General features: G+C 40.1%; 1 protein-coding gene across 7 annotated transcripts in view; it reads right to left on the reverse strand.

The window, feature by feature from the left end:
* The window catches only part of LOC107272481 (5-hydroxytryptamine receptor), a 95,855-nt gene that overhangs the window by 69,953 nt on the left and 15,905 nt on the right, over positions 1-9,997 (reverse strand). For 3 of the 7 annotated variants that reach the window (XM_025089792.1, XM_025089790.1, XM_025089791.1), the window contains exon 4: positions 5,531-5,770. The exons of 2 other annotated variants lie outside the window; for them this stretch is intronic. The gene's annotated coding sequence lies outside the window, so the exon portion shown is untranslated. Of the gene's footprint in view, positions 1-42; positions 145-2,585; positions 2,664-5,530; positions 5,771-9,997 lie in introns of those variants that run through there. 2 more of the 7 variants (XM_015749677.2, XM_025089793.1) reach the window with 2 other exon arrangements.

The following is a 9,997-nucleotide window of genomic DNA, read 5'->3' on the forward strand; positions in this document are numbered from 1 at the left end:
CCCCACTTATCCCATTTCGCGAATCCAATATCAATCTGCAACCTTCTGCTGTGCCATTGCCATTGCTTTTGCCGTTGCCGATGTCCCTCTGCCACTCTTGCACGAATAATCGAACGCCTACGGCGAGATTTTCTTTTTCTTTTCCGTAGAGTGCCAGCCATTTTCACGTCTTTGCCATTACTGGAAAATGTATATAGGATTACCAGGCTTGGCAAATTCGCAAACGATAAACACGAGTACACGTCTATGAAAATATATTTTTTCGATACTAATACTTTTCTGAAAGCTTTCACGACTTTTTCTATTTACATCTAGCCATCCTATATCTTTATTAATCCGTCGATAGTCTTTTGATATTTCCATCTACGAGTTTTTACCCTCTTTGCAAATTTTCTACACGCTAGACGTCACGGACGACTAGTCGAGTCTATATCTATAGTACATGCAATACTTTAGAAAACGCACATTCCTCAGCCACTTATGTGAATGTTAATTAAAAATTACGTATACCCCCAATCTGAATGCTACTCGAGTCACTCGCCTTTGGGGAAATAGAGTGTAAAATCAAAATACTGAAATATACTTAAAAATAAAAAAAATAAAATAAATACTAAAACAAACTAAGGGCTAATTTTCAACTAACGAGAAATCGGTGTAGTTAACCGTATCGAAAGAGAGAGAGAGAAATACTCGTTCTATTTTAAATGCCGAAAACGTGACTCGTACGTGATCGAGAAATCAGTGTCATCGCAATGGGGTCGTGAAAATTGTTGAAATAATGCCAAGAATCCCTATTTTACCTTAAGCAATAACCATTATAAACGTGCTCAATGGTGCTTTATATGATTTTCCTTGAGACCCCCTTCGACGAATAAATACGGGGTAAGCCGCTTTCCCGGATCTTTAGTTTTCTGCGGTTCCAGCTGACTGTACTCCATAGTCATTCAACCCTTCGCCATTAACCCTTGATCCGCAAGCTTGACTCAACATCCGAGGATCCGCCGGATGCCAATACGAAACTGCCAAATATTCGGCCCTTTATCAAAGCCATACCTTCCGGCCTCGTAAATTCGATTTTTTTTTCTTTTTTTTTTTTATTATCTCGCCACTATTTTATCAGGCGCGTTATGCGAAAACCACCCTCATCATCCTTCATCTCGAACCGAATCCCAACCGCCCAGAACTACGGAAACGCGCTGCAATTTTATTCAAAGCTTATCCCAATATCCACATACATCTACGCCTCTCTTGTCTCCCTGACCGACGGCAAATAGTTTCCGATCCTCTTTAAAATTTGAAAAATTCAAAATTCGATTCTGCTTGAATCTCCTATGAGAAGTATAAGATCGCATGGGGGATCTTCGTTCTATTCTTACTTTACGATAGAAAGAAACCCTATGGAACATTGCACTAAACCTTTTTCAAATATCATTGTTAACCTCCGAGCAGCCAACCCGTACGAGTGCATCGATTCAAAATTGACTTTAATTGAAAATTCAATTTCGTCTCAATTTGTTTCTTACAAAATGTAGACACTATCTATTAGCTAAATAAATAAATGTCAGAAAGCCTTGTAACGAAAGACCAATGACTCTATTCGTTCAATGTCCAATCCGTCGATAGCCAATCAGTCCTCTACTTCTAGGCAGTCCAATTGAATCTAGCCAATTTAAGGGGTAAGAATATCTGCTGATTTGCATTAAATCAGATATTGGCTGTCAGACTGATAAGAAGGGTTGGAAACGTCACGGATTTAAAGAAAAAAAAAAAATATTTTCACCGTACTATCACCAATCTATGTGCTTGTTACAAGTGATCGGTAGAAAAATGCTAAGTATCAATGACTACTGATTCTACCGATAGAAATTCCAATGAAGATACTAATTCCATAATAAAAGCTTTCGAGAGAGCTTTCACACACTTTCAAAAGTCCCATAATGCACCACGAACAAAGCGACTGCTCGTGTGTGAATATAATGTACATAAAGAGATATGAATTCTATCAATAATCTATAATTAAATTATTATATCTTCTTAATTAACACTTCCCACTGATATATCTATAACGCTAAACAGGTCGAGCTTTTATAATATATATTTATCTAATTATTTTTTAAACATGCTTTCACATCGATTACTATTTGATTCCCTGATTTCCCTATGACGTAATTCTTTCAATTCTTCCTCGCTGCGAGCTAACGGAAAATCCATCCACGTTCAAAAATTAATATCATCAATACTCGATATACGGCACTGAATATTATCGGGCGATATAATAACGTACAAAGCATCCTCGGGCGACGTCAACGAATATCTATGTCACGTTCGCAAGGTTATATTTTGGCTAGGGAAGCATACCATTTTTTTTATCGGATATCGCCTGTCTGCTTAGTGTCCAAAATCAGGGTCATCGTTATCACACGTACGCAACATTTGATTATGATTATAAAGCAACGTAGTATAAGTTATTAAACGACAAAGACGAAAAATGACGCGCCTTAGCCCTTCAGCAGAATATACGATAATGTTAAATTAATATAAGTCTGTGAGAATATTTACGGTTCCATTAATACGAGGGATCTTACTTGGATGATCAGCTGTTTTCAACTCCTACTTCCAAGACCTACGTACCGTTGTACCGTCCACGAGCGAATGAGGGCGAGTAAGTTGTCACAAAATGCTTTGGTTAATAACATTGGTAAGAAGCGGCGTATTCGACGGAGCTAGCGCCGCCAACGGCAAACGCAATAACTAACAGAAACAGCAATAGTGTAGCCAATCTTACAGGAATTCCACAGTGGGATACATCAACGCGAAATGACGTAGTGGAAAGTTAAATAATCCAAAGAAGGTAATACTGTAATCTCAGTTTACGCCTGCATGTACTCCCTAAAGGGGACGATAGCCGGTTAAGGGAATAAGAAGGAACTCCGCGTCGGTTTCTTACAGGATCGTACGAACTATGCGCGCTGAATAGTCAATGAATGTTTGGTGATTGCAGAAAAGCGCAATCGATATTTCACTTATAAAAATTGAATATACCCACGTTAAAAAGAATTCCATTTATCAATCCTAATCAATGAGTCTGTCCGCTGTAATTGGTAGGTGGAGTATTAAAAATGGTTAAGGTACATTTGTCGTTGCAAGAATATTTTTCTTTTTAACGAAGTTTTCCTATAAAACCGACGAATCAGCCGATATGAGTTTATCGTTCTTTTCGAATCTCTCGGTTAGACTTATCAAGGCGCTTTATCTGTCCCAATTGAAGTCAGTGTCGAATCGATTTTACTCGCCGAAACTCTACGAGCAGTTAATATCGCACGTTGTTACAGACAGGACATTTTTCCTAGGGTAAAATAAATGGTACGTCTGTCATGACGTAATTAGTACTTGCGTCAACACAGTTACGAGCAAGTACCGAAAAAACATAAAAGACATAACTTTTTTTTTTTCCTTCACTTTTTACCCCCGTAAATTTTACGACAAACAAACTCATCCAATTTTGATTGCAGATTGCAATGCTAAGATACGTCTGCCCTATATATTTATACGTGAAGGGTTGTAGTGACGAGGGTCGAATCGAGATGAACGGAGCACGGGGTGAGAGCGAAAAGAGGGTGCGAATAAAGTAGGCTGTAGAAGATGAAATAACCTATCTTGAGGGAAAAAACCTCAGAAATGGAAAAAGGGAATCTCTGAAAGCTTTGACTTGGCTTGAGTGACAAAAAAAAGTTTTCCAGGCTCGCAATTGATTTCAATAATTTTTAAGTTCACGATCCCGCACACGTGGCTTCGAGGCACGAGGTGCGTGAGCTTCGTCAATGACAAATTTTCCGTAGATTTTAGCCTGACTAATAGCACCCACCCCTTATACGTTTTCCTGACCCCTGACCATTTCGACGAAACGTCATCACCCTCTGTGTCAAAAAAATGTCCCAACGTTATTCAACCCCTTTTCGAATTCCCGTCAAAGAGTCACCCAAGGATGCTTGTCTCGATTCTGTCGCTGCTTAACAGACGCAAATTTATCTTCCGCGCATATTGAAAAGCAAACTCGGCACCTCGATGGATGTTCGTCTTGTCATTGCATGATCGATGCTAAAGGCGCAATGAAAAATTCTTATTGATACCCGCGAAAATTCAAAATCCAGAAACTATCTTAGATACGACCTCTAATTATACTGCTATACTTCGTTACGGACTATCTGAATTCGCATGATTATTCGGAGAAATTTCTTAATCATAAACAGCACAGGGAAAAGATCCCACAGCAGCAACACGTAGTTAATCGCGTGTCTTATGTCGCGTGCGCGTCATGGTTATTTAATTCTATCGTGTAAAATTCTCGCCTATATGTAGGTAGGTAGACATTGTGTGTATATATATATATATATATTTTATCCCTATATAAACATATAAAGCTATCTTGCTCTATCACAGAATATACGATATAACATTCATAGAGTAGTCGTACGCACGATGACGGTAAATGCCCAATCAAAGGGCATATAGTATACATATATGTATCTTGCCACGTAACATAAATCCATTGTCACGTATACACAGAGTACCTAAAATAAACGCACGCTCTATCTCTATCGCGACCCTTTAACAAACTTAATACAGAACATGTTGACCGACAGTCGCGATATCGTATTCTAGATACATGTACTAGTGTAATAAACAAGGCACGTCCTATCATTCGCTCATTCCTTCCCCCTGATCGCAGATCCAGCACCCTCTACGAATTTGACAAAGACTAAGATCTAATACTTATATTCGACATTATCTCTTCGAGCCAATTAATTATATCGAAAATTTACAAATTTTTCAAAAATTCCACAAATATCCTTCTCGCGTAAAGAATTTCAAATTACAAATTCATAATTCGTTTCTTAAACAGGATACAGAACATCGTCGTCTACTTGGATAATTTGACAAAATGGTTACGCTGACATTGCTTCCCTATGACTTTGTGATTTTTATTTTGCAGGTTGAACTTATGTTTAGCGCAAGGGCGTCTGTTCGCTAAGAATTGCAAATTTAGCTCGAGCCTTTAATTATTCATAGTCGCCAGCGGAATTCTTTGGCAGTTCAAGGAAGAAAGTGTTAAGCGTTACGAGAGCCTCCCCTTCCTACGTCCATGTCGGTTGGTAGTTCACTTTCGTTAGCATGAAAATGGTAATGCTGATAAATAATTGAATCGTTTCGTCCATACGATAGGATTGACCTCCTTCGGCGATACGTTCCGACGGTTATCGTCCTCTTCTTATCCCACGGGACCCCTAGTATCAGTGGGGACAAGAGTTTGTGTTAAAGAGAGAAAATAAAAGAAGAAAATAAATAAAGGACTCCTACCCCATTCGTCCTGAAAACTTAGCCGGATGTCTCCGTAAGGAAAAAAGGAGAGGACAGGTGAAAGTCTTTCTTATATATATGTGTGTATATACAAGTAAGAATAACACGCAGATCCCGCAGGATACGGGATAGCCCAAGGAAAAGGAAAGGATAAATGAAATATTCTGCTCACGCTGTCTCGTATTAGTTGGCTGTGCGCGTGACTCCTGGAAGTTACTGGAATCCAGCAGCATCTTCTGCTTCTGTACTCTGACGCTCCTTTCTATACTTCGCGTCCTTCGGGCTCTCATTGGAACGTGTTCACATACGTCACATCCAGCCTGCCGGCAGAAGCTCGCTGATTGCCCATGGGGCTGGCCCAGCGCCCACTTTTTCCCATAAATCCCAGAGTCTCTATGGCTCTTTATTTCTTCTATGTAAAAAAGGGACAAGCGGTGAATGACTTATGGAATTTGTTTAAATTAAAGAATTAAGCTCGGTCGATAAGTCAAGTCTCTACATCTGATTTCCTAAAAAGCCGTATCTGGTATTAGTGGAATTTGGAAAATTTTCCACAAACACCAAGACGAGAGAAATTCAATTGAATTCGAGGGTGGTATTGAAGTCTCGTCTCTTTTTGCTCTGCCTAAATCTCTTAAGCCTATCTCTCTCTTTCTCTTTCACAGGACAAGGTACCGAAGGACGCAGGCAAAGGAGCAAGAAGGAACGAGGGAGCGAGAGGACTTGAAATTGTACGAACTGTGAAAGCCAATGAAGTAGCGGCCCCGACGCTTTTTTTCAACTTTTAAAAGGATTTTACATGGACGCCCAACGTCGCGACGCTCTTCGTCGTCGTCTAGTGACTTTTAAATATTCTAGTAACTATTCTGCGCGGCAACCACCACCTGCAGACCGTATATCACTTTCTTGCCACGTGAACTTCTATGGATGCCTAGGGAAAATAGTTAAGATCTCTCAGATCCATGAAAGAGATCCAGAAGAGATCCATGGAAGATCCGGAAAATGCAAAATGGTCCTACAGAATTTTATTCGACCAAAATTCTCATTCTCATATGTCTATTATTTATCTCTTGCTCGAGTCATTCGTATTTTTCAACTGCGTCACTCGTCCCTGAAATTTCCCGAGCAGCATCCTTCCAAGGATTGCATCAGTTTCGCGTATCGTGAGATAAATCATCCCGTGTAAAATTTTAACAAGATCACAGTAATCTCATGTCCAGACCAGCGAAGTGGAACGAGGATAGTCACACGTGAGAGAGATAAGGAACTCGAGATAATCGAACTACGTTTAAGAGACAAATACACCCTAACAAAGTACCGACACTCTCTCTCTCTCTCTCTCTCTCTCTTTGCGATTGCGGTTGCGCGATCCCGTTCACGAACTTGGTAAAGAGCTTGGGTATTTTTGTATCCCCGTCACTTGACTGGCAAGAGCAGATAACCAGCATCTGCAATAGGGCATACAAAACGCTGTACCAACTAAAGGCAAATGGACACTCTCTACCTAAGGCAATAAAGATGAAACTCGTTTCCTCTCTGATTTTACCGCTCATCGACTACTGCTCTGTAGCGATACTTGACATGACTGTGGAAGAAAACATCAGACTACAACGAGTCTTAAATGCCGGTGCTCGTTTTATTTTGGGTCTTCGTAAATATGACCACATCACGCCTAGTTTTCGTGCGTTGAAATGGTTGAGTGTTGCGCAGCGGCGACAGTATTTCCTAGGGGTCTTGATACACGGGGCGGTCTACAATCGCTTACCACTTTTCATCTCCAACAAATTAACTCTTTGTTCCTCCAGAGATGCTACTGCGCCTGTGACAAGATCACATCCCCTCGACCTTGTCGTTCCCCGCTGTCGCACCTCAACTTACCAAAAGTCAGTTCTTATATCTGGGATTATGTTTTGGAACTCCGTACCTAGCAGCATCCGTGAGATAACCGCCGTGCCACCTTTCAAAAATGCGCTGCATGCGTGGCTTCTTAGCGTTTAACTATAAACATGTATATAGCTAGCGTAGTTTCCTCATATTAGCGGTAATCTTACTATTACTATTAATTATATTTATGTAAATATGTATTATTTTATTATGTTATTATCATTATCAATTTTTTTCTTGAACACTGTTCTGTATTTTATACTTCCAGGGCAACCTGCCCTAGTATAATAAACTTTGGTCTCTCTCTCTCTCTCTCTCTCCCGGCGCCATCTTAAATGCATCCAAAAGTTTCGAAGGCAGTACCAACTTTTGCAACAGTTCCAAGTACCGCGCGAAACAAAGCAGAGTAATCCAGGGCAAAGCGACAGAGTCGAATTAATACAGCAGCGCACACACAGTGGCAGCTTCCCAAAGAGACGAACTCTAATGATTCCCCGATCGTCACGTTGATCGAACAGTACAATTGAACCGACTTCAAATAATCGACGATTTTCCACAAAGCAGCCTCAGCCGCGAAAGAATGTCTTGAATTTAATTCCAAAATAGCCGGCATATCGATTATATTATAAAAGAAAAACAAAAGAAAAAAAAAGAAAAGAGGCCACAAATTTCATCGCGTTCCATAATAAAAATATGAAGAAAAGAATGCTCGCGTAAGAACGAAAGAAAAAGAGATCCCAGCCCTCCGAGTCTCTCGGATGCTGCAAGGTCAATGGAGCCAGATGAACAAAACTTGCAGGACCGCACGCACAAATTCTTCGAAGCGAATTTTCATTATCCTCCTCGAGCCAGGACACGACGGGCCGCACTTTTGAGGACGGTGAAGTCTTTCAGTTTTATTTTATTCCCGTAATTCCCTTCCTCTCGCGAAAGCCATCCACTCCTCTCTAGTCGGCTGTACCATTATTCCTCTCAGGCACCCTTAAGCCCTGCAACCGCGGGAAAAAGGAACGTAAATCAATTTAACGATTTTCCGAGGGAACGCACTGCCGGCGAGGGGTGGCGGCCCTGAGAAAAATCGTTACGTCAGTAGAAACCACACGGGAGACACGTTCTACAATGTTGTTACATACGCGAGATGTAGATACCGGTCGATAAGGTAGGGAGCAGTGGTAAGGAACAATAATGAAGAAATTCGGGAGAAATCGTATAACGGGTTCTAGGTAAAATCTGGGGCTGTTATAGGGGTTGGATATTAGTAGCGATAACGGTGATACGGGGTCGCTGAAACCGAGTTCAATTCAAATGGGTTAAAGTGCGCGGATCGCTAATGTCAAAGGTCGAAAGTTACCCTGCTCGAGATACCAAATGCTTCTGCTGGTCAAAGGTTAAGGACCCTAGGATACACGCACCGATTCAATTTCCACCGTTTCTACTTCACTTTGTCGTCATACATTGCGAATGGCTAGACATTCCCTTTGCTCTTTTTGGGAGAAATTCATCCCCTTGGGACACTATGTAAAATATCTTTTTCGTTGGGACGTTTGATATACCATAGGGAAAGATGATTCTATGGGGGGATACGTCAAGGACGTTGCAATGAACTCAATGTTCTATATCGGAGGATCCAGAGTTCACACGTGACACCTCTCTAATATTTATGGACCAATCCGGCTAAGTGTCTTGTGATAATCCTTCTGTTTTCAAGAGACAGACAGAGGAGATTCCGAGGGTAGATCCAGATAAGTTTGTACCCTCAATTTACGTGAGAGAAAATTTCGATAAGTTTATCGTCGATAGTGAGTGAAAAAATCAATTTTTTTTTTAAGATTATTCTTTATTTCGACATGCACTTGATTCTCATCTAGCTCTTACTATTTCTCGTATAACCTTCATTAAATTCACTGATTAAAAGTTTCATCTGCAGTCATTTTTATTGTACTGAGAAAAAAAATCTTTTTACCACCCCACAAAAAAGATAGTATTACACCAGTCACGCTTTTGAATAAACAACACGTCCAGGGCGTTAGGCAAAAGTAGTTTGAGCAACCCTAAGAATTTACAGGTGTGCTATATTATATTAAGGTGCTGTCAGGCACGTGATTACACGCTATATAGCGATAAGCTCGGGCACATGACTTATAAGTCAGCCGGTATAAGTTCAAAGTGCTAATGATTTCCATGGCCTCAGGGAAGCTTGAGATTTGGGCATGAGTCAAAGAATTTCAAAGAATAACAATGCAATTCTACTGGCAAACGCACCAAATTGCATTGCTCCCATTCTTAGGAATCTGCCATAAAATCCTAACTGCACTCTAAATAGTTTTCGGTCGTTCTCAGATCCGTCGATAGCTTCACGAGCCGAGACGTTGAAAACTTTTAAAGTTACCGCAGCTTTTATCGCAAAGTGCCGGTCGCGAAAATTGAAAGAAAAAAAAAATGAACCGAACCTCGATCGAGGTTTAGTTCAAAATGTGGGTCAGTAAAAAAAAAAGGTAGCAACTTAATTAAAATAAAAAAAAAAAATGACATGTTATTACTAAGGTAAAGCTAAATAGACCTTGATTAGACAGCAGATACCTCACAGACTTTATACTTGTTATAAAAAAGAAACCGCAGAGACTGACTTACAGTATAAATCCGCAAGTCTGATACAGTTAATTAGCATAAGCGACGAATAAATATGTGATGTACGTATCACGATATTATTCATGAAGCTTAACTTGAAAAAAAAAAAAAAAAAAAAAAAAAAAAA

This window comes from Cephus cinctus, unplaced genomic scaffold (assembly GCF_000341935.2).
Source record: "Cephus cinctus unplaced genomic scaffold, Ccin1 Ccin1_scaffold1184, whole genome shotgun sequence".
Lineage (NCBI taxonomy): Eukaryota > Metazoa > Arthropoda > Insecta > Hymenoptera > Cephidae > Cephus > Cephus cinctus.